This window comes from Sorex araneus, chromosome 1 (assembly GCF_027595985.1).
Source record: "Sorex araneus isolate mSorAra2 chromosome 1, mSorAra2.pri, whole genome shotgun sequence".
Taxonomy (NCBI): domain Eukaryota; kingdom Metazoa; phylum Chordata; class Mammalia; order Eulipotyphla; family Soricidae; genus Sorex; species Sorex araneus.
In genome coordinates, this window is record NC_073302.1 from 346,746,994 (window position 1) to 346,772,669 (window position 25,676).

A 25,676-nucleotide genomic window follows, 5' to 3' on the forward strand; every position below is an offset into this window, starting at 1 on the left:
ATGTAACAGAAGGTAATGTTACTTGGAAATTGGCACATCAATGGAAAACTATGACAAAACTGATTTTACCATAAAGTAATTAATGTAAACAAGTATTTAGTACTTAAGCTTGTTTATTTTTTGCTGTTGCTGCTTGTTTTTTTTTTTGCTTTTTGTTTTGGGCTACACCCCACTGTCTTACGCCTGACTCTGAGCTCAGGAATCATTCCTGGTGATGCATGAGGAACCATATAGAATGTCAGGGATCAAACCAGTATCTGCCACATTCAAGGCAAACACCCTACCTACTGTATTATCTCTCTGGCCAGAAATTTATTTATTTGTTTGTTTGTTTATTTGTTTGTTTATTTATTTATTTATTTTAACCACATTAGCTGTGTTCACAGCTCACTCCTGGCTCTGCACTCAGGGCATCACTCCTGGTGGGCTCGGAGGACCATATGGGTTGCCAGGGATCAAACCTGGATCGCAGTATGCAAGACAATCAACCTCAAAGCTCATTTCTGGTCACAAAAACATCACCAAACTTCTGAGTGTTGACCCAAATCTTCCAACATTAAACAATCATTCACATTCATTCATTCAACAAAACTGTCTTTTTTTTTCCGCTTTTTGGGTCACACCCAGCAATGCACAGGGGTTAGTCCTGGCTCATGCACTCAGGAATTACCCCTGGCGGTGCTCGGGGGACCATATGGGATGCTGGGAATCGAACCCAGGTCGGCCACGTGCAAAGCAAATGCCCTACCCGCTGTGCTATTGCTCCAGCCCCGCAAAACTGTCATTTTCTAACTTGCTTTTCCAGTCAGGGTAGTTCAGATACCAGTTGGATTCAACCCTGAAGAGAATATCTTTCTGTGGCACACCACACACACACACTTGCTCACACACACTCACTCAGGCTGGCACCATTGCCACATTAATGAATCCAACCAATATGCGCCTATTTGGGCCATGAGAGGAAGCAGGGACCCTTGAACAGATGAGGATGTGCTAACTCCAGACAATAGTGTCTAGCTCATAATCAGTGCTTTTTCCCCAACACCGAAATGAAAAAATGCTGAACAAAAAAAAGATGTTACTTAAGGACCTGTGGGATTTAATTTCTTGAGGAACTGCCAGATCTACCATGTGATCCAGCAATCCATCTCCTAGGTATCTATCCCAAGAAAGCAAAACCAATAATTCATGAAGATATATGCACACCTCTGTACATTTCCACACTATTCACAGCAGTCAGTTGATGAAAACAATCGAAGTGCCAATGAGAGATAGTGGGTAAAGAAGTTAGGATAGTTATACAGTAACACTTAGCTTTCTTTTTCTTTGGGGGGGGGGGAGGTCACACTCCACGAAGAGCCATGCTTATTCCTGTCTTACTCACTCAGGAATTACTCCTGGCAGTGCTCAGGGACCATATGGAATGCTGGGAATCGAACCCGGGTTGGCCACATGCAAGGCAAACAACCTGCCTGCTGTGCTATCACTCCAGCTCCAACACTTAGCTTTAAGAAAAGAAAAAGTCTTGAGTTTTACTACAGCACGAATGCAATTGGAGTGTATTTTGTCAAAAAAAATTAGTCAGAAGGAGAAAAACAAACATCAGGTACTCACAGGTAGTATATAAAGCAAGAAAATAGACAACGTCCAATGAAAATAAAGCTGTGTGTTCTGAGGACAGAACTGAGGTCATCTAAAGTTGGAGAAGTAGACAGGATAGGCAAGTGGGAGGTATTCTGGGGGTGGGTCTGTAATGGCAACATTACACCCCTAAGTCATAAACTTTTACACACAAGTAAAAAGTAATTACATAAATAAAAAGGTAAGAATAATGTTCAAAATGACACAGATTTAGATCCTATATCTTTACAAGACATCTGACTCAGACCCCAGCAGTAAATGCTGTTTCTGCAATTAAAAATTATTGTTATTGTTATTATTATTATTATTATTATTATTATTATTTTGCTTTTTGGGTCAGACCTGGAAATGCTCAGGGATTACTCCTGGTTCTGCACTCAGGAATTACTCCTGGAGTGCTTGATGGACCATATGGGATACCGGGGATGGAACCCAGGTCAGCCACATGCAAGGCAAACGCCCTCCCCACTGTACTATTACTCCAGTCCCTAAAAATTAATTTTTTAACAGTGATGTTTTGGGGACTGGAGTGATAGCACAGCGGGTAGGGCGTTTGCCTTGCACACAGCCGACCCAGGTTCAATTCCCAGCATCCCATATGGTCCCCTGAGCACCACCAGGGATAATTCCTGAGTGCATCGCCAAGTGTGACCCAAAAAGTAAAAAACAAACAAACAAACAAACAAAAAAACAGTGATGTTTTGCAAATATAAGTAGTACTTTAAAATAAATATAATAAAAAACAAAAACACTAAAAAGAATAGAATAAGTTAAAAAAAGAAAAATAAAAAACAAAGAAAAAGGAAAAATTAAAAAGCAGATAAGTTAGTGAGTTCAAAAAAGCAGATGATCCATGTGAAGATGTAGTTTAAAATAAAAACAAAACTTCGAGGGGCTGGAGCAATAGCACAGCGGGTAAGGCATTTGCCTTGCGCTCGGCCAACCTGAGTTTGATTCCCTGCATCCCACATGGTCACCCAAGCACCGCCAGGAGTTATTCCTGAGTGCAGAGTCAGGAGTGCAGAGTCAGGAGTTAACCCCCTGTGCATAGCTGAGTGTGACCCAAAAAGAAAAAAACATAATAATAATGAAATAAAAACTTAAAAACTAAAAACAAAACTTTGAACCCATTGCCAAAAAAATGAAAAGAAGACATTGCACAACAAAGTACAGATTTAAACAATAACCAACTTAATTACCCCAATTAATAGTTAAATACCATAATTAAAAGTTAAGTGCTTCATATCATAAAACCCAGAAAATCATGTATCAATTCATTAGCTATCTAATATATCTCTAAATACATATTCCTTCCTTCCCTCCATGTTTAGGCTTCATTCTCTCCTAGTGCCTTTTTTTTTAAAATTGAATCACTGGGAGATAGTTACAAGATTTCATGTTTGGGTTACAATCACACAATGATCAAACACCCATCCCTCCACCAGTGTACATTCCCCACCACCAATATCCCCGGTATATCCCCCTTTCCCACCCTCCCACTGCCTCCGTGGCAGACAATATTCCCCATACTCTCTCTCTGCTTTTGGGCATTATGGTTTGCAACACAGACACTGAGAAGTCATCATGTTTGGTCCATTATCTACTTTCGGCGCACATCTACCATCCTGACCGATTCCTCCAGCCATCATTTTCTTCGTGATCCCTTCTCTATTCCATCTGCCTTCTCCCCACCTGTTCGTGGGGCAGGCTTCCAACTAACTATGGAGCAATCTTCCTGGCCCTTGTATCTACTGTCCTTGGGTGTCAACCTCATATTATGTTATTTTATACTCTACAAATGAGTGCAGTCCTTCTATGTCTGTCTCTCTCTTTCTGGCCTTTTTATGACATAAATATTGTACTACCTTTTCCCATAGGAAAAGAAGACTGGGGCAACAGTATAGTCGGTGGGATATTTGCCTTTCAGGTGACCCCCAAGCCTGCCAGGAGTGATCCCTGAGTGCAGATTCAGGAGTACACCCTGAGCATAGCCTGGTGTAGCCAAAAGCAACAACAACACCAAAAAAAACAAAAGAAAAACCCAAAACAAAACAAAAAATCCTGCAGTAATGGATACATTAAAAAAATGGAATTATTTAGTCTTTCTGTTTGATTCACTGGTTTATTTTTCTTATGGTATCTAAGTGTAGGGAGCCAGAGCACATTGCGCATGTGCGCATGCGCATGATCGCGCATGCGCAACAACCACATTGCGCATGCGCAACAACCACATTGCGCATGCGCAACGACCGCATTGCGCATGCGTGGCGAGAGCCAATAGAGCGCCACCTCATATGGGGTGATTGGCGAGAGCCAATAGAATGAGCGCCACCCTATGGGGTGATTGGCGAGAGCCAATAGAATGAGCGCCACCCTATGGGGTGATGGGCGAGAGCCAATAGAAGATGAGCACCACCTTAGAGGCGGGGCAACCAGGCTATATAAGGACTGCCATTACCCAGGTTGTGGTTCTTTCTCCTCATGAAGTTAATGGAATAAAATTACTGCAGAAGGATCCTCAACCCGTGTCGTCTCACTCTTTGCTGGCGAAGGGAAATCGCGACGCGGGCCACGAACAACTGGTGCCGAAACCCGGGAATTTCATCTTGCACCGCGAGGAAGAACCCCTCCTTTTGGAGGGAGGATTCAGAACTGCAGGACGATTGCTCGGAGAGGCGTGCTGCGGACCACTGCCCAGCGTTGGTAAGAAAAGAATGCCCATTTCCTGGTGGTGGGGAGCACTCTTTGTCCTCCTTATTTGGATTTGCCTTCTCTTTTGCTCTTGTGTCTTTACTATGGGCACTGAGGCGATTTGGAAGATGGTTCAAAATTGTTTGGAGAATGAGGCATGCTCCATAGTGGTCAGGGAAGGCCGGCAGGTGTTGGGAAAGGTCCAAAACAGTTTGTCAGAAACCGAGCGATCAGAAGGGCTGGGCGCGCGTATGAAAATACCCAGCAATAAGGAAAAAGGACTGCCCGGTGGGGGCAAGAAGTTAGAAATAAATAAGGAAAAAGGACTGCCCGGTTGGGGCAAGAAGTTAGAAATAAATAAGGATGAAATCAATGGGAAGGTGCTTTCGGGTTTGATTGACACTGGTGCAGATGTAACGATCATTGCCAAAAAAGACTGGCCAAAAGAGTGGCCCCTCACCCCCTCACTGACTCACCTTCAGGGTACAGGCCAATCCCAAAACCCTATGTTAAGTTTGTCCCCACTTGATTGGCGCACCGAGGAGGGCAAATCTGGGACTGTATGCCCTTATGTTCTGCCTGGGCTCCCTGTCAAACTCTGGGGCAGGGATATTCTCTCACAAATGGGCTTTTTACTAATTGACACCTAGGGCCCCCTTCCCATTGAAAAATTACAGGCCGCCAAGTTGTTAGTGCAGGAACAGCCCGGCACCCCACCCCCATTTTTGTGATAAAAAAGAAATCCGGTAACTGGAGGCTCCTCCATGACCTCCGGGAAATAAATAAAACTATGATCCCCATAGACGCCACCCAGCCTGGCACCCCTTGCCCGTCGGCTATTCCCCACGGCAGCTCTAAGATTGTCCTTATTCTTAAGAATTGCTTTTTCTCCATTCCCCTCCACCCAGAGGATTGCAAGCGTTTTTGCCTTTTCTCTCCCTGTCACAAACTGCGCTGGGCCCCAGCCCTCGCTTCCATTGGAATCATTTTTTGGGGTATGCACCCTCCCCAGCTTTTCCTTGGTTTTGAACTTGCTGCCGTGTCCAAATTATTTGCCTCGACCCCTCATCCCTTTAATCTTTATACAGATAGCTTTTATATTGCCACCCCCCCTTTTGCCTCTAGATTGCTAGCTTCTTATTAGAAAGAGCCCGATGTACATTGTAGCAACCCCATTGTCAGGGGGACAAGACCAAAGGTAATATGGACGCCCGTAGGGCAGGTTTAAGAATTTCTGTGTGAATGTGGTGCGTGGGGTGCGCACCGGAATGAAAGAGGACCGGTCCGAATGAGTGCAGGAGTGTGATTTGTGCGAGTGCCTTTAGTGTGTGTGTATATTTGTCTCATTATATTTCTCTTAGTTATGCTTATTATTATCAGCAGAGAAGTCAGGAAAATGCAAGATCATGTGGTTGAGTGTTTAATAATATCAGGAATGAAAAAGAGTGTCGCTAAGGTGGTCTATCCACCTCAGAAGTAGTCTTGATCTTAAAATTGTAACATCTGACAACTTAGGTTTCAACAACTTTGTCATGGATTGTTTTGCCGGCTTATATCAACAAAAGCGCTTTCTTGACCCAATAAGCAGGAAACTGGCTGGTCAGGCAGAGAAACGGGGAGCAATGTTCCCAATCGGCCGACAGGGCTTAACTTTGCCCTGGGGACTTGTTCCTTCCTTTCTCAGTCTATCAGTTTTTTCCCTGCCATTTCTGAAGGGTCAGATCGATAGATCAACTGCAGATGTGTGCACATGTACATGTGGTGTTTTTAGTGAACTTATTGTCTGTCTGTTTGTCTGTCTCTCTATGTGGAACACTTGAGTGCTGGAGCCAGAGTGGGAATCAGTGGTAAAAATTAGGCCTGGGGAAAACAGGATCATCTCAAGAGATCAGGGTGATATGCAGTTCAGCAATTTAAAGGATCTATGTGATTTTGGAACCTGTTAGACCAGGTTTAATCAAAGATTTCTAATTAGAATATGGCGCCTACAACGAAATTGAAATTTTTAGTCTAAATTTTTTATTGGAAGAACATTAATAGTTATTACCAATTGAAATTCTTTTGAATTCCAGTATCTGTACTATCTAGAAACAGCTACAGAACTAGAGCCAGAAATCTAAAAGTGAATTGGGAATTCAGAGTGCAAGGTTTATCTTATAAGCCTCTGCTAATTTTAATGAGGAATTTAGCTGTTTTTCAAACAACAAAGGTACAGAAACCCTCAAAATAAACAAAGTTACTTGTGTTTCCGTAGACATTTGATAGTCAAAAATTTTTTTTTCTATGCTATTGTCGAAGTTTGGTTAAAAAATATATATATATACATATATATATATATATATATATATAAATACCCGAAGGGCTCTTTCTGTGTTTGACAGCATGCTTGTATTGTGGAATTGATAAAGTTAGAAAGCTCATGATTTGAACTAAGGTACAAAAACTGTTGAACTTAAGCCAAAGAAGATTTACTCATGTTTCATGAAAATTGATGGTTTAAAGGTCTTATGCTGTTGTGTCAATGTACTTATACATCTGCATTGGATTATTAGAATGTGAGCTGAAATAATTGTAGTAAAAACAGGTTCGAAGAGTAATGGTTTAGTTAAAACATGAGTTTTTTGGAGTTCTAATATTGGTTGCAAAACTTGTCCTACCAGTGTTTTATTTGATTTGAGATAACAAAAAAAAAAAAAAATTTTTTTAAGCTACTTAGCTAAGGGTGATAAGGAGTGAGAGTTTTTAAAGATTTCCGAGTCCGCAGAATGCTCCAGGGGGAACCCCTGAGAGGGATTCTCTCTTTTCTTCTTACAGAGAACATGCGGCTCGTCGTCCGGTGCCGACTCTGCGGGTTTGCAATGATGATCCTGCTGCTGACTGTGCAACCGACGGAGGCCGGATTGGGCCGGCCGGCTGACCCTACACGCCTCCTACAACAGCTGTATGGGAACCTGTGCAACTGTCAGGGAGGACAATCTTCGGTGACCCCAACGAGCTACACGAAAACCGTGGACTGTGGGACTCTGACTATATATCTCGTAACGTGGCCCAGTGCTCGGGGCGGACTGACCCAGTTTTGGCAGTGCGTGCCCAAGCCTACTTTTATAAATAAGGGGGATCCCTGTCCTCAAAACTGTCAAGTGGTAGACCAGATGAATGCCATGTGTTATACCAGCTATTCTGAATGTACCCTAGGAGGAAAGAGGTATTTTACTGCAAAGCCCCATATGTCCTACGTGGAAACCGCTTGATGCTATGTTGGTTGATTGCATTTCTGATTTTGTTTTGATGGTTGTATTTTTTGATTGTTGTTTTGATTATTTGCTTTTACCTGGGTTATGGCTGACTGCTGCCTGGTGCCCCAATCCTCTGGTGGGGGCTCGGACTCGTTGGGCTCCCGCTATCCCTCTCTATCTTGCGCTCATGGCTCCTGCTCTGGGAGCAGCCCTTGCACGCTCGGAGCCACAAGGGCTCATTGCACGAGTACGGGTGCTCCCGAGTATTCTTCCTGAGAAGGGTGTCAGGCCGGAGAGCACTGCACTGAGTTGGCCCCCGACTCAGGGTGGCGAGCCACTTGCATAGGGCCGCCGTCGGATTTTGCCCTGCCTGGAAGTGAGGACGGCGGGACAGGTGGAGCCTTGGCGCGACCTGAAGGGGACGTGCGGAGGCCTCCTCAGTCCCTTGTAATACAGGCAGTGGTGACCGCCACCCCCTTCTACCAACAGGATGGCTCCATAAACAAAGACATAAGGGGGAGATGTAGGGAGCCAGAGCACATTGCACATGATCGCGCATGCGCAACAACCACATTGCGCATGCGCGACAAACACATTGCGCATGCGCAACAACCACATTGCGCATGCGTGGCGAGAGCCAATAGAGCGCCACCTCATATGGGGTGATTGGCGAGAGCCAATAGAATGAGCGCCACCCTATGGGGTGATTGGCGAGAGCCAATAGAATGAGCGCCACCCTATGGGGTGATGGGCGAGAGCCAATAGAAGATGAGCACCACCTTAGAGGCGGGGCAACCAGGCTATATAAGGACTGCCATTACCCAGGTTGTGGTTCTTTCTCCTCATGAAGTTAATGGAATAAAATTGCTGCAGAAGGATCCTCAACCCGTGTCGTCTCACTCTTTGCTGGCGAAGGGAAATCGCGACGCGGGCCACGAACATCTAAGAACATCTTAAACATGAATTCATACAATATACTTGCTGTTTGAAGCTCTAGTGCATATTTCTGTCCTAAAAATAGAAATTTTGATAAATATTGATGTTGAGCATGATGGGGCTCACTTGAATCACAATATCTCAACACATAAATATCCACAAAAGTGACTGTGAAACAAAAATATATCCAATAAACTCAATCTAATATGTTCCTTTAAGTCAAGATTCCCAGAGTCATAGCCCAAGGGTACCGCAGCTAGTTCAATGCCAACCTAAGGGAAGAGAAGTGGGCGAGGAAAAGAAAGGGGAACCCATGATCTTAACCAATTGTCACAAAATATCTCAACTGTGCACCTTTTAACCAAAATGTGGTCATACCCACTAAGTAAATGATGGATGGAGGGATCACTCAGGGTTGAGACATGTACTGAAAGTAGACTATGGACCAAACATGGTGGCCTATGAGTATCTGTATTACAAGCCATGATGCCCAAAAGTAGAGAGAGAGTAAGAAGGAAGGTGCCTGCCACAGAGGCAGGGGGTGGGGTGGTCTGGCGGTGGTGGGAAGGATACTGGGGACATTGGTGGTGGAAAATGCACACTGGTGGAGGGATGGGTGTTTGATCATTGTACAACTGATACTCAGTCACGAAAGCATTATAACTGTATCTCACAGTGATTCAATAAAAAAATAATTAAAAAGAAAATTGTGGTAACAAACACAATGCTGTAGGCCCTTGCAGGACCTTGAGGGGTCACTCAAGTGAGGAACATGAAACTGAGCGTGGATTTGCTTCCTAATAAACCTGTCTCACACAATAGTTCTGAAGCATAATACATGGCATGTTAACTATTCACTTTTGTTTTGCACAGTACTTTATACAGTTCAAATCACCCTAGCATACATCCCTTATATTTTCATAGAAATTATTGCATCACACTGGATACTTTTTTACTAGTGGAGAAACAAGTATATTTACCCTTCCCCTCTCTCTGGTTACCACATAATAATCCATGCATGACCATAACTGCTTGCAAATACTGTCTGATATATAGCGTCCCTCTTGGAGAACCTGGTAAGCTACTGAGAGTTTAATGCCCGCAAGGGAGAGAGCCTGGCAAGCTCCCTGTGGCATATTCATATGCCAAATACAGTAACAATGATGGGTCTCATTCCCCTGACTCTGAAGAGCCTTTAATGTGGCGCCATTGGGAAGGATGAGTAAAGAGAGGCTGCTAAAATCTCAGGCTAGGATGAATGGAGATGTTACTGGGCCCGCTTGAGCAAATCAAAGATCACTGGGATGACAGTGATACAGTGATATTGCATGTTAGATGAGCAAAAAAATTTGCATAAAACTGATATTTTCAGATTAGCACTGCACTGTAGCACTGTCCTTCCGTTGTTCATCGATTTGCTCAAGTGGGCACCAGTAACATCTCCATTGTGAGATTTGTTACTGTTTTTGCCATATTGAATATGCCACAGGGAGCTTGCCAGGCTCTGTCGTGCTGGCGGGATACTCTCAGTAGCTTGCTGGGCTCTCCGGGAGGGACAAAGAAATCGAACCTGGGTCGGCTGTGTGCAAGGTAAACGCCCTACCTCTGTACTATCACTCCAGCCCATTTTCAGATTATATTACATAATATGTTAAAAGGTGATGGCAATATATAGAATATTTAGAATTATTGGGGCAGGAGTGATAGTACAGTGGGTAGGGCACTGAGGAGTGATAGTACAGGGGTAGGGCACTGACCTTGCACAACGCCAACCCAGGTAAGATCCCCAGCACCACATATGGTCCTCCACGCCCTGCCAGGAGTGACCCCTCAGCATAGAACCAGATGTGAGCCCTGAGAACAGCCAGGTGTAGCAAAAAAAACCCATAAAAATAGAAATAATAAAATGTGCTTTCATTATTTTAGAATAGAAAATATAATATAAAAATATAATATGATAGAAAAAATTAAAATATGCTTTAAAAACATATTTAGAAATCTCTAATAAATGTATCATGCATACTGTCACTTAAAAAAGAGATCAGCAGGTGGCTGGAGCGATAGCACAGCGGGGAGGGCATTTGCCTTGCACGTGGCTGACCTGGGTTCGATTCCCAGCATCCCGTATGGTCCCCCGAGCACTGTCAGGAGTAATTACTGAGTGCATGAGCCAGGAGTAACCCCTGTGCATCGCCGGGTGTGACCCAAAAAGCAAAAAAAAAAAAAAAAAACAAAAAAAAAAACAAAACAACCAGAGATCAGTGGGGCTGGACAGTAGTACAGCAGAGAAGGTTTGCAGGTGGCTAGCCAAAGTGCATTCCCGGGCACCCCATATGGCCCTCTGAACACCACCAGGAGTGATTCCCTGAGCACAGAGCCAGGAGTAAGCCCTGAGTATCATTGGGTGTGATCTGAAAAACAAACAAACAAATAAATGCCTATATTGCTTAGGGGGGGTTGGAAATGTTTTCTAGAACTTTCCCCCTCAGATGGCTCTGTGTTTCTGAACTGAGAAGAGAGACAAGTTGTTTTTGGTTTTGATTTTCAATAAAACAAGAATTATGCAGGCTGTATAAGCCTCTTCTAGAGTGCTATTAAACCTACACCTATATGGGTGTATCCAGGGGATGTCGGTGAGTTGGAGGAATGACCCGCTTTGCACCCATTTTAGAGGAAGGTACAGAACGTTTCCTGTTTCCAAGGCTTTGCCTCAGCCCTGGCGTGAGGTTGCTCTATACAACACTGCACAGCTGCCCTCTACTGGATGCAACAGCAATTTGCGTTGAGACTTAATTGACTCAACTATTCACTTAGGAATTAAACAAATATGACTCTCCTGGATGTTTTGTAGCTCTGTAGGAATAGAAACATAGATAAAACACCTTGCCGTCTGTCATTGTAGGAAGAAAAACTGGGAGAAATTCATTGGGAAAAGACAGCAATGTTGTTAAGCATTTTAATGATACTAGGTACAGACACAATTGTAGGTTCAGAGAAAATACTCCACATGGCTCCCTTGGTCTTATTAACTGATTAGAACCCCTGCTTGAGACTTTTCAGAGGTGGCAAAATTATACATAAATTCTGTGATTTTGCGTCGAAGTTCAGGTTGAGAGAAACATATAAGACACTCCAGTTTGAATTTCAGATAAAATTTACGTAGAACATACTTAAAGTGAAAAATTATTTATTTTAGAGATTAAATTCAACTGGGAATCTTCTTTCTCTTTTCTTTCTTCCTTTCTTTCCTTCTTCCTTTCTCCCTTTCTTTCTTTCTTTCTTTCTTTCTTTCTTTCTTTCTTTCTTTCTTTCTTTCTATCTTTCTTCTTTCTTTCTCCTTCCTTCCTTCCTTCCTTCCTTCCTTCCTTCCTTCTTTTCTTTTCTTTTCTTTTCTTTTCTTTTCTTTTTTTCTTTTTTACTACATGTGGCAGCCCTACTTGCAGGCCACTTTTCTAATATGATTTATTCAAGACTTCCCAGAAGTCTAAGTATGAAGAAGCAAGCTTGGCTTTGAAAAAGAGAACTGAATGGCAAGCCCGCCGAGTGGGTAGTTCTTATTTCTTGGCGAGGAAGGGGGGTGATGGGGGGCGGGGGGGGAGCAGCATTCCGGTTGTCCTCAGAACTTATGTCTGTGCTCAGGAATCCCTCCGGGTGGCATCCACCGGAAGATCATCAGTGCTGGAGACCACGCCCGGATCAGCCACAAGCAAGGCCATATTCACTCCGGCCCCTGGAGTGCTCCTTCATGCAGCTACACTATCTAACCCTGTCTCTGACACACTGTTTTCCCCCCAAACAACAGTATCTGCGTTATCTCTTTCCCTTGCTATGTCTGTAACAGAGCCTCTATTGTTATTTAGCTTCTTGCAGAACCAAAGAGACTCTCTGGGGAGAGAGGCCTGAGAGAGCTTCTTCTCTCCATCCTCGGTACCGAGCGCTCCTCTGAGTGGTGGAACACGTGGTCATGGTTGCGCTCGGAAGAGCATCCAGCTCAGCCCTACATCAGGTTGGACACGGATGCTGACCACAGCCCCTTCCGTCTCTCCTCCTTCATGTACGCCAGCCCTTGGGGCTCCTTGGGGGAGATATCCTGCCAGTATATCCTAGTGGAAATCATCTCGGTTTATCAAAGAAGTCTTATGCAACCCTACAGTAAGTAAATCAAGGCTCTCTTTTTGCTCACAGAAAGATCATTGGTTTCAAAGTAACTTTCATGCATTTTCTCCCAATGTCAAGTTTTTCACCCCTAGGGGTTTTGCGAGTTACACTCATTTTTAAACCACAAAGAGTCATAAATCTTTAATTCACACACACACACACCAAAAAAATTATCACTACACTCTTTCCCTAGGGAATTGTTTGAATCAGTTAGGAAACTACTCAAGTGATTCTTTTTAGATTACTTACTATGCAAAGAAGATGCTGGAAGCTTGTAAAGGGTATCTTCCTTACCAGGAAATTAATTAACTGATCAACAGGAGATCTCATTTCTTTGTAGTTAAGTCTACAGCATTTGTTACACAATCCCTTCAAGTGTTCACCACTCCCTTGGAACTACTCTAATTAGCTAAAAGCACCAAAGGGGGCAGAGAGATGCCCAAAGGGCATGCAAAAGGCTGGATTCAAACTAAGCATCACCTATGGCTGGGGGCTCTACTGGGGCGTAAGCCCCAAACAACAAGTGGCAATTCACACTTTACAAATATTTACAAAGATTGAAACATTTTGGGTAACCATGCAGCTGGTCCAGGTTCAGTCACAGCACCAGATATGGTCCCTTCGAGCACCGCTGGGTATGACTCAGAACCCAAAATGAAATAAAACATTTGGGGAGCTGAAAACAACCTTTGAGAAATGAGCACTCTAGAATTTTAGTAGTTTGCAGGAAAATGACTCCTTTCAAGTGTAGGGCAGAAACAGAGAAAGTGGGGTGTAGACTCAAAGTTCTCAAATTGGAATTTTAGTTTTACCACTTATTATCTATATGTATTCAGGAAATGATTTTTATCTGGGCCCTAAATTCTTCAACTGTAAAATGGAAGTAATCTCTATTTGAAGATTAAACAACATATGTAAATAGCAGTGTCTTATAACAAATATAAAATGGCAGTGTCCCTCAAAAAAATCTTTATTAAATTTTTATTTAATCTTTATTAGAGCCCTAAAAAAAGTTACAAAATACTCCATAGAAAATCAATATGACACAAAACAGGTTCTATTGTTAATTCAAGGTGAGGGAGTAACTAGAGTGGCATACAGGAATTGTGTACCCCCTGCTGCAATTCCTAGGAATGGGGTACATCTCTGAAGTTAAGGGAGGAAAGTTGCGCACCCAAAGTAGGCAAGTATGGGCAACTCTAAGGTGAGATGAAGTGCGCTGTGCTTCTTCAAAGCTAGTCTTAGAAGTTTCTCCCCAGCGGCCCCACCTGGGGTACTCCTGGTGAGTGTTGTCAAAGGGGCGCTGCTCAGTATCCCTTGTTTGCGCCTTGAGACACAGCTGTCAATAAGGCTGAGTTCAGGCCTCCCATAAGCAAAACGTGTAGCCTGTTGTGTCACGCCTCCAGCACCAAATGTCCCTTGATGAGTTAGAGCTGATGCCTGATGAATTTTACCTGAAATTCATTGTCACACCGACACCCTCCACAGGAACATTAAATGTATCAATGAAAAATATGTCTCCATTTTTTTGTTGTTGAAGAATATTTGCGTTCTTTCCAATGTTGGGCTGTTGTGAATAGCCTTGTTCTGAAATACTTAGGCATGTCTTTTGGTTGTAAAGCACCCCAACACCTATATTGTTTGCTTTTTTTTTTTTGGTGACAGATGAATATTAATTAAGCGCACAACATAGAAATAACACAAAATTATCGTTTGCTGAGTTAAGCTTTTGAATTTCCTTGAAACAGGTCATAATAGGCTCCACTATCAACTCGGATATGTTATGTAAGCCATCTTTATGAAACCTTGGTATTTTAGCTCTCCAATCATTTGTGATTGGGTTGCTCCCTTCAAACGCCAGCCTTAAATTAACTAAGGGAGGTAATCAGTGGATGAAGAAAAACAAACTTCCAAAACTTTCTTAACTAAATTACAAAGTGAAGGGACGGGTGTTGGAACATTCTATGACTGAAACTCAATCACGAACAGCTTTGTAACTGTGTGTTATTTTGCAGATTCAAATTTTGTAAAGGTTTCTTAAAAAGAAACGATAGCACAGGGGAAGGACTGGTATTGAAACATTGTATGCCTGAAACCCAACCGTTACTAACTTTATAATTCATGTGATTAAATAAGAAATCAAAAAAATAAGAACCCAGGGACCCTTCTAGATGGAAAGCATGTCACTAAACATGACGATACATTTCAGCAAGCAAACATTTGTTGAGGGCCTACTATGTGCACGGGTTCTCGCACTTAACATGGTTCGCTCTAGAACCCGTTGGTGGGTGCAGTGGGGCTTTGCCGCCCATCCTCCCTGCACTCTCGCCCTATCCGCGCAGTATCGGCTGCAGGACACCGGCTCCACCCAGACAGGCGCAAAGGGCCTCCAGCGCGCGCGGGCGAAGGGGCCTTGGTGCGCGCGGGCGCGTACGGTGCCGGGGGCGGATGCTGCTCGGTTCCCGAGGCTCCCCCGCGAGCGCTAACAGATCTTCTGCTTAGCCGCGGTGATGCTCTGATTTCTGTGAAACCCACTGGACGAAAAAGGCAAGTTAAGGTTTGTTGGGACTAAGCCGGGTGCAGTGAGACGCCAGTAGAGCGCAGTGAAGGAGGGTGAGTGGGGCAGGGGCTGGCTAGGGTTCGATTCCATTCGCCCCATACGGTCCGCAGAACCTTCCAGGCGTGATTCCTGAACACCGAGCCAGGGGGATGCCCTGAGCACCGGAGGGGACCCACAAACCCACATTGAGAGAGGAAACAGTCACCACCACCAGGCGGGCGCGGCACGCGGACAGGCGCTTCCCTTGCGCGCGGCCGGGTCTACCCGGTTCGGTCTCTGGCACCCACGGGGTTCCCTCCGCCCCCAGGAATGACTCGGGGTGCAAAGCCGGGAAGAGTGAATGAGCCCTGAGCGCCGCCGGGTGTGCCCCCCCCCCCAGACCTCCAGCGCGGTGCTCTAGTGCGAGGGTCCCGTGTCCCCCGCCCGCACCCGGTGTAAAGCGGAATCTGGCCGGGGTCAGCGGGGCGCCGCCCCCACAGGGCGCCGCCGGTCCTGGGGCGCCGGGGTCCGGGCGCCGGGGCTCGAGGGCGGGGCCGGCGAGGCGGGGCTTCTCGGGGCCGCGCCCCCCTCTGGGCGGGGCCGCGGGACCCCCTCCGCGCCTCCTGCGGGCCCGGGCCGTGGGGCCCGCGCGTCCTGGCGCTGCGGCCGTTGCCGGGTGGATGCGGGAGCGCTTCGCCCAGGTAACTCGCCTCCCGGGCCGGGGCGGGGAGGGGTGCGGGCGGCGGGGCCCGGGCTCCCCGCTGGGGGCTGAGCCTATTCGGTTAGTTCGGAGGATTCGGCCCGAGGGGCGTGGCGTGGAGAGCCCCCTTAAGGGTGAGGGGCAGGGGGCCGGGGGTCTCAGAGCATGCCGGGCCCCACGGGCCGGCTCCGGGTCGAGCCCCAGGCAGAAGCGCGTCGTTTGCGCCTGGCGGTGATGATGCTCGGACTCTCAGGGGTGTCAGAACTGGGAGACAGAACTGGGAGTCGCTGAATTAAGGGTTTGCTTTCCTTTGAGAGGGTCTTGAGTGTAGGTGCTTGTCGGGGGCACGGAAGGGGTGCGTTTGCGTCGCCGAGTTCCCAGGTAGGAAGGAGGTGTGCCTGTCAGGCAGCTGGCAAGGCTTTAGGCTTCACCCCAAGCGCATCTTTGCTGCGGGGGCGGGGGGAGAAGGGTGCACTTGGCACTTGGGGCGGTGGGGACGATGGTGTGGAGCCGGTACCAAGTGTTACCAACTCGATTACTGCTTGCTGTCTTGAAGAGTCTTTACTTAAGGAACAGCGGCCTTTGCCATATTGCCAGATAAAGTCTGAGCCTCATACTAAACCATAGATATATCGGAAGTTTGGAGAAAAATAATTTTTTAAGTTGGGAAAAAATGATTATGCTTCTTGAATACCCATGCACGTGTTCTGTTTAAGAACTGAAGAACTGACTGGCAAAAATCAGAATATTTGTAGAGGTTAGTTGTTGACCAGTAGAAAGAGCGGCATGATAATTATTTTTTCTAGTTTTTTGCTCCAGAACCTAGTGTTACTTTCCTATCTTAGAAATATTATTGGGTCATATCTTATAGTTAAAATATATATCTTATATTCATGTATATTATATATTTATATATACTATAGTTAAGTTCAAATATCTTTACCGATTGCAGTATCAGCGTATGTCAAATCATTATGTTGTACGTTTGAGACTAGTGGTATAATTCAGTTGACATTCTATCAATGAAAAAAAATATACAACCAGTAAGATGTAATTATGATACAAAAAAATATACATCCAGTAAGATGTAATTATGATACAAAAAAAAAATCTTTTTTTTTTACAGTTGAATATAGTTTATTTATATAGTTGTATATGTAGAGTGTATAACTTTGTATTTTACCTCAATAATTTTACCTTGATAGAGAACACCTAATAAGTATACTTAAAATAACCAAAACTTCTAGATGTGGGTGTGTTATGAATTGCTGAACTCAGGTTTCTAGAACTTTAGATATATAGTTGTGAACTTGTAAAATGGCTCAGTTGCTTTAAAGTATTTGGTGGGCAAGTGCAAGGTTGAGAGTTTTAAACCTAGCATCACTGGCACATTCCATGGTGATCTTGATATTTCTGCTGTTTGAGATTCCTGGTGAAAATGATCTCTGAAGATGATAACTCCAGTGGCTTAAAAACTACCCCAGGACAACCTTGAGGCCTCAAAATAAATCCCTTCTTAAACTCAGCATCACAGACTGGCATCCCAGGGATAACAGATACAGTTTATCTGAGTGTAACACATAGATGCATCAGATTCTTGTATTGACAGTTGATAGTTATGACTAACCTTGAAGAATAGTAAATTGCACATGTTGTGGCTAGGGCATTCTATCATTCTTCATAGAACACCATGGAGTTAGACTCAGCATGCCACTAAAGGGTCTACTTATTCTTTAAAAAAAAAAGAAATCTTTATCCCTTAAATATTATTTAAGAAATTTGTAGCTCCTCATTGATTCTTGGCCTTTTGGCTAAGATCAAGTGTAGAAATTTGTAGCTCCTGCATATCTATACTGTAGGAACTGATGGAATTTTGTTAATCTTGAAAATCTGTGTTTCACAGTTGAAATTAGTTTTCCAGTTAATCTTACTTTTTTTTCTTTTTGGGTCACATCTGGCGATGCACAGGGGTTACTTCTGGCTCTGCACTCAGGAGTTACTCCTGGCAGTGCTCGGGGGACCACATGGGATGCTGGGAATCGAACCCGGGTTGGCCGCGTGCAAGGCAAACGCCCTACCCACTGTACTATCGCTCCAGCCCCAGTTACTCTTATCTTTTTAGAATTCATGTCTTGTTACTATTTTATCAAAAAGAAATTTTTTTCTTTAATTCAACAAATGTTTCTAGAATATGTTTCCATCATTGATGTTATGTATTTAATGGGTGACTTGCTCTTATTTTGTAATAGTTTGTATTTTCTAGTTATACCAATCAGAGGATTCGATTTTTGGCAATTAACTTTTCAGAAATGGCTTTTTATAAGGTGAGGTAAAAGGATGCACGGTAAACTGAGCAAAATTCAGTTAAATTTGATATTTGTTTTAATGAGCAACTTTCCCATTAAATTGTCCCTGAAGCCTGGTAGCAACTCTATATCCTTGGAACGTAAAATCCACATAATGCAAAGCCTTTGTAATTATTGCTCTTTGAAACTAATCATACCTGTTCCTGAGAGTCTGTCTTTAATTACAACAGCTGAGGCTTTGGCAAAGCTGCCGCCCCTGCTTCCACTGTGTCTTTGACAATATGGACAATTAAATCCTTATCAGAACCGTTTTGTTTTGGTAGTGCTTATTAGGTCCTAGTAACAAAAAATATTTTGATTTTGCTTTCTGCAAAAGGTCTAACCATGCACTGAAGATTTTGAGAACCATAGTTGTACAGGAAAAAAAAATCACTGAATTTCTGTCTTGAGAGGCGATAAACTTAAAACTAGGTCACACACGTTAAGTGGGGAAATAATTTCCTTTTGTCAATGAAGATAAAACTTTTACACTTTCATAAACATAGTCTTATTAGCCCTAGTATGTTTACAAGGTGACCAGAAAATCAAAGGAAATAAGAGAGAGAAGAGAGAGAGAGAGAGAATGAGAATGAAATTTTATATTAAAATCAGTAAGAACCAAGAACTGTTGTAATTCTCTAGCCAGAGGTTTTTAACTGGAAATTACTTGCTGGAAGGCTTTTTAAAAAATCATATCTTTTTTAATTTTACAAACTGAAAAAGAGCTAAATAATAGCAAAGTTAGGACTCAAATCTACACTGACACTTCACGCATTGCCAGGTCTTCTTTCTGATTAGGTGGTCTTTGCTCTGGGGTTTGCAAATGAAGTCTTCTTTAGAAAGTCACACTGAGTTCATTAAACATTTTAACATCAGTCTTAGTAGGAAGTTTCTGCTAAGTTTCTAATCCATCAAAAGGTGAATTGTCTGTAGAGATTTCCTAATAGATGAAAACATTACCACAAAATTTAATATAACAAATAAGGAAGGAGCAGAGCTTTTTAAAAAGCAACCAAGTCTTTGCAGTAGAATTACATTCTGTGATGGTCATGGGGCTTTCAGCCCAGATGATACTCTTCATAAGGTTTTATATCCTTTACATTCTATGTGGTGTGTTTTGTATGAAATCTTATTTAGCTAGGGCATAAAAAGAACTTCAGCGAACAGCAGAACAAACCTATCTTCATTTTTCTCTACAAAAGCCTCTTTTGGGGGTTGGGGGGGCACATTCAGTAATGCTCAGGGTTAACTCCAGGCTTTGCATCTAGGAATTACTTCTGGCAGTGCTTGGGGGCATATATGCGATGCCAAGGATTGAACCTGTGTTAGTCCGAGGAAGGCAAGTGCCCTACCCACTGTACTGTGTCTCCTTACAAACCCCATTTTTGCAGGGCTGGGCAAATGTAGCGCAGTATTAAAGTTCTGCTTAGAAGATGAGCCCAGATTTCATTCCCAGCACCATGGTCCTTGCCACAAAACAGAACAAGTGTGTTTTCGTGTCTTTCAAGCCCATTTCTTTCCAATAAACTCTGAACTTTATTTCTTTCAAATTATCCCTGTACATCTAAGTTATTTTGCCCATACTAATTCGAGCTCTTTATATTGTTGTCTTTTTTTTTTTTTGGTATTGTTTTGCCTTAAGGCTAAAAACAGAATGGGCCCTCACAGGTCAGTAACTGGTCATAAGTATTTAAAGGAAAGAATAGAGAAATGTTGAATGATTAACATTAACATATAAGGACTTACAAAATTACACCTCTTTATATGATTAAACATGCACTAGTAACTTGTGAAAACTATAAATTGAGTAAATGAATGAAACAGGAGAGGGTGTTGATTAACTGAATTATCTTGTTAAGTGGATATTTGTTCATTTTCCTGATTTCATATAGAAAGAGAGATAACTGATCCAAAATTGCGGTTAGCATAACCTAAAACAGGATTTAGAATCTGGTCATCTGACTTTACCAAACTGTCACTAAACATTTATATCTGATTATGTTTGCGAAAGCCAAATAATTTTCTTTTTTAAAATAGTCTGGGCATGGAGAGTATCATACTAAATGAAATGAATCAGAAAGAAAAGGACAGACATAGAATGACTGCACTCATTTGTGGAATATAAAATAACATAACATGAGACTGACACCTGAGGACAGTAGAGATAAGAGTCAGGAGTATTGGTCTATGGCTGGAAGCCTGTCTCATGCGCTAGGGGAGAAGGCAGCTGGGATAGAGAAGGGACCACTAAGTCAGTGATGGTTGAAGGGATCGCTCAGGATGGAAGACGTGTGCTGAAAGTAGACAAAGGACCAAACACTATGTCTTCTCAGTATCTGTATTGTAAACCATATGCCCCAAAGTAGAGAGTAAGAAGGAAGGTGCTTGCCACAGATGCAGGGAATGGGGTGGGATGGGGTGGGATGGTGGGAGGGATACTGGGGACACTGGTGGTGGGAAAGGTACACTGGTGGAGGGATGGGTGTTCGATCATTGTATGACTGAAAAATGAATCGTGAAAACTTTGTAAATGTATCTCACAGTGATTCAATAAAAAATAAATAGTCTGGGAAGTGGATGGGAATAGTCAAAAACAAAAAAGATCCCAAAATTATCTTTACTTACACTAATTTGTCGGGGGGGTGGGGGCATACCTGGAAGGGCTGGGGTCACTCCTTAGCAGTGTCAGGGGACCTTGTGGTGCTGGGAACCTGACCAGGCTCTTTCCTTAAGCCAAACTCTCTCCTGCATTAACTCATGCTGACTTTTAGGGGAAACTACTTGCTGCCAGTTTGTTGAGTCTGAAAAACAGCTAATGGGAACTAATTCTTTGGTTACCTTCTATTTAATGTGACTATCCGAAAGCTTGACTTAATTTCTGTAGTCCAAAGGAATAGCATTACGAAAGTCAAGGACATCGACTGTGAGACCGGGGAGGTGAGGGCTTGGAGGACTGGCCTGGGGGTCGTGCACACAAGGGCCTGCCTGGGTTCGATCCCTGGCGCTTCATGACCTCCCATGCACGGCTTGGTGTAGACCTCCTGGCCCTCACCCCAGCTGGGAAGACCGAGAACAAACCAGCCAAAACAGAAAAATGGTTGAAGTTAATTTCTTCGTCTAGAGTATTATAACCAGGATTCTACTTAATTTTCCCCTGGTGACTTGCTAATCAGATTTTGCCTACATGTTTCCTTGAAGTTTTTTGTTTAGGGGCCATATCTAGTGGTGGGCAAGGCTACTCCTGGTGTAGTGCTTGGGAGACCATGTGGTGCTGGCCTCGTGCCTTCCAGCTCTCTGAGCCATCTCTAGAGCTTAAGTCCTTACGTCTTGAAGTGTTTTAAGTCCTTAAAGCTCCAGGTCCTTCTTGTTGATGGAATCCTCCCCCCAGGTTTATTTCATAAAGATTGAACTACCTCCGTGGGATTTTTTAAAGAACCCTAATGGTTATTAACACCAGGTGGAATCTTATAGTGAAAGTGGTGTTAGGAATATTAAAATATGTAAATATAGAAGTATGCAAATATTTTGTGGAAGTCCACTCTTGACAGGAGAACTTCGAGAATGTACATTCTTAACTTGCTGGTAGGAAAGATTGGGTGATTGGTTGCTAGTTTGTTTCCTTTTCAGATTTAAGTTTAGAGCCAGGCCTCTGGCTCCGCAGTGACACTCGTTAGGCCCTGCACTCAATCCTGGACCTTAAATAAAAAACAAAGAAGTAAATCTGAAAAGAAACCACCTATTCTGTGATTTAGTCAAATTTTAATGCAGAAAAATAGATCTTTTTTCTGCTTTTATAAGAAGGGTGTTTATTTAAACTTTTCAGGAGCTATAATCATGTGTTACTATTTCATGGGCCATTGCAAATATAGATAACCTATTATTAAATAGTTATCTTTTAAAAATGTTATCTTTAAAGATGTGTGCTGAAAGTAGACAAAGGACCAAACACTATGTCCTCTCAGTACAAATGTTTTTGTACCTTTCTGGTTAAGTCATATTTTAGATTCAGCAGACCATAACAGTTGAATGATCAGTGACTGTGTTTTCCATATTAAGATTTAGAGAAAATCAAATTACTGTTCAACTTTTTAGATCAAAACATGAAGATAATATTTTAAGTGAGAAAAAAATCTTTAATAGCATCAATTATTTAATGAATCATTCATTCACATTAGAAACCAATCCAGGAATATTGAGTTTCAACTAGAAGACAGTCTAATACAGCAGAAATAGGTTGATACAGTGTGGATTCAGTCCTACTAAGAAATTTGTCAAGCCATGTCTCATTTTTTTACTTTGTATAATTAGTTGTTCCTATATTAATAAAAATGGATTGTGTAGATTTTTAAAGATGACCAATTTTAGAGATAACATTGTTGAGTAAAGGGGAAAATGTTATACAAGAATTTAAATAGGGTGTTTTTATTATTCTTTCTCTTTCAGTAGTTTTATAATTTTTAATTCCCTTGGAAATTGTGTCATTATCTTGAATCATCTGAGTATTCCTTTGTATTCCCTGAAGTATTTTAAAAAGTCTCATAGCCATAATAGATTAGCTACTAATCTTATCCCTGTACCTTTCAATAATTCCCTGACTACTTTTGCACCTTAATTTCCATCTGCTGAGTAAAGAATGCACTCAGTTTGGGGATATATTGATTGCTCTATTCCTTCTCTTTCAAAGACTGCTAGCATAATTAACCCCCATATTTTTCATACCGTTTTAGCAACACACCCAGTTCCCAGGGACTTTGGCCAGGCGTATCATATTTATGTGTGCCCAAGGAAGAATAAGAAGTGGCTGTGAAGAGACATTATGGCTATAAACTGACCTTCTTGCTATTTTAATTTACTTGTCCCTGTTTTTTTTCATTGCAATAACCAAGGAATATGATGGTTGTGCTCACTAGTAGGAACCGTCACACTCTTGTGACCATCTTGTTTTGAAAGAAGGTGGATGGGGGGGCCGACCTGCAGATCTTCCTTGTGGTGGGACAGTTGGCAGGTTCACTTCACTAGTTAACTTCGTAGTAGTGGCATTTGGATTTGTTAAACCCAGTCAGAGTTGAGGCATTTAAGAAGTAATGCCCAAGCTGAGAGTTGAGCTGTTTTCTCTCCTTTCTCTGTAGTTTGCATGACCTTGGCCGCATTGTGGAACCTGATCTATTTTTGCCAAAGCTTCTAGACTCCAAAGGGGAGAAGGCCGCAGGGGGTTCTAACCCTTGGGAGCCCTTAACTTTAATTACTCACCGGTGAGAAGCAGCTGGGCTGGAGTAGTCTTGGCCGCTGCCTAAACTCCAGGGAGAGTCTTTACGTGGTGTAAATTACGTTTAACTTTACTCTCATTTGACTGGGGGTAATTAGAAATAGGATCCTCCTTGGGCCTAGATGGAGAGTCTGCCCCAATTTTTCAGAGAAAGCTGTGCAGATAGAACCAGAGATTTTTAATAAAGTGAGAACTTTAATCACCACAAAATCATGGAAACTTTTGACCACTAGTTTTCTTTTACTTCTACTTTATGAAATAACTCATATTGGAGGATGATTGGTTCAACCTAGAAAATGGAGCATGGTATATTGTGATAAAATATCGTTAAACCACATCATTTAAAATCTTTGTTGGAGGCGAGAGGGCTAGCACAGCAGGTAGCTTCCCTTGAAACCTGCATTCAATCCCACGTGGCCCCCAAGCCCACCAGAAGTGATCTCCTAGCACAGAGCCAGGAGAAGCCATGAGCACAGTTAGGTATGGCCCCTACCAAAAAAAATCTCTCCCCACTTATTCTTTTTTGCTTAAGTAGATCAAATCTCTGCAGTAAACAGAAGTGGATAAATCTTGATATATCTTTTTGGATATTTTTGGATCTTTTTGCCTTGAGTTGTCCCCAGTATCTAGATAGGCAGCTCTTAAATTGTGGGCCCTGGACCATTAGCATCATCGGGGGGTTATTCACTGTATCACTGTCACCTGTTTATCGTTGATTTGCTCAAGCAGGCCCAGTACCATCTCCATTCATCCTAGCCCTGAGATTTTAGAAGCCTCTCTTTACTCGTCCTTCCCAACAGTGCCGCATGGAGGCTATTTCAGGGTCAGGGGAATGAGACCCAGTATTGTTACTGTTTTTGGCATGTGAATATGCCACGGAGAGCTTGCCAGGCTCTGCCATGCAGGCAGGAAAAGTCTCGGTAGCTTGCTGGGTTCTCCGAGAGGGAGAACTGGACAATGAGCTTTCAGGAGCTTTGTTTTATAGTCTCTGGATCTGGCCATTCATGGAATTACACAGCACCAGGGGCAGTTTGTGGGTGTGGCTGCCAAGCTAATGGAAAACGGGGGATCTGGGTGGAGGAGACCCAGTCCCAATCCGAGCAGCCTTGGAGATCTCAGCCCCAGGTCCCACACACCTGGGTTCCTCTGCCGGTTTCTTCATGCGTGAGTCTCATCCAAGTGCGTGGAGAGGGGCCTTGAGCATGACTGTGGCTGGGTTCTGGAGGTCTTCAGCTGCCGGGGCTCTGCTTGGGGCGGGGAGGGAAACCAACCTGCCCCCCTGAAAGGAGCCCCGGTGAATATAGCCAGGTGTGGGGGCAGGTGACTCTGGGGATTTATTAGAAATTAAAATTTGTGGTTTTTAATCTCTGACATACTGCATGGAAACTGGAATTGTTACTCTGTCATCTTAGGTTTTTAAAAGTCCTCTTAGTCTTTCTGAGATGTGAAAATTTGAGAATTGCTAACACTAGGTCATCAGGGATGAGTTATGTTTTATTATTGTTTCTTTGTCTATTGTGTCATTAGAAATAACATTTTTCCAGATGCACACCAAAAATATGCAATTTTATTATTAATATTTAAACTGAATGATACCCAAGTAAAATTGTTTTTCCTTCTCACTGAATGACTTGGAACAAGTTGTTGGTTAATATTCTTTTTAAAATTGAGCAAAGAGTTGGGGCTGGAGAAATAGCACGGCAAGTAAGGCGCTTGCCCTGTATGCTCCTGACCTGGGTTTGGTCCACAGCACCTCATATGATCCCCTGAGCATTGCCAGGAGTAATTCCTTAGCGCAGAGCCAAGAATAACCCCTGGGCATCACTTGATATTACCCAAAAAATAATTACCCAAAACCAAATTGTTTTCAATTGATCAAAAAGTTTGTTTTGTAGCAGTGTCACTTGTTAAATCTTGACATTTGAATTAAAACATAAATTGTGGTTACAACTCAATGCAAATTCAACCATTGTATTTGATATTAAATTAAGATATTAAATTATTTTAGCAGATAAATTTAATGAGAAAATACTTATTCAGTGAACATCTGTCTCGTTTCCCTTCCCACCTAGGCAAAACTTTATTCTTTACAATTGAAAGAGTTGGGGAGATTTTCCATCACCCTGGATGCTTCTCTCTGAATTCTCTCAGAATCAGTGTGTCT

At 42.9% G+C, this 25,676-nt stretch overlaps 1 protein-coding gene across 1 annotated transcript in view; it reads left to right on the forward strand.

Moving 5' to 3' along the window:
• The first annotated feature begins 15,886 nt into the window (after nt 1-15,886).
• TEX15 (testis expressed 15, meiosis and synapsis associated) overlaps nt 15,887-25,676 on the forward strand; it is a 72,248-nt gene continuing 62,458 nt past the window's right edge. The window contains exon 1 of the mRNA XM_055144168.1: nt 15,887-15,902. The gene's annotated coding sequence lies outside the window, so the exon portion shown is untranslated. The remainder of the gene's footprint in view (nt 15,903-25,676) is intronic.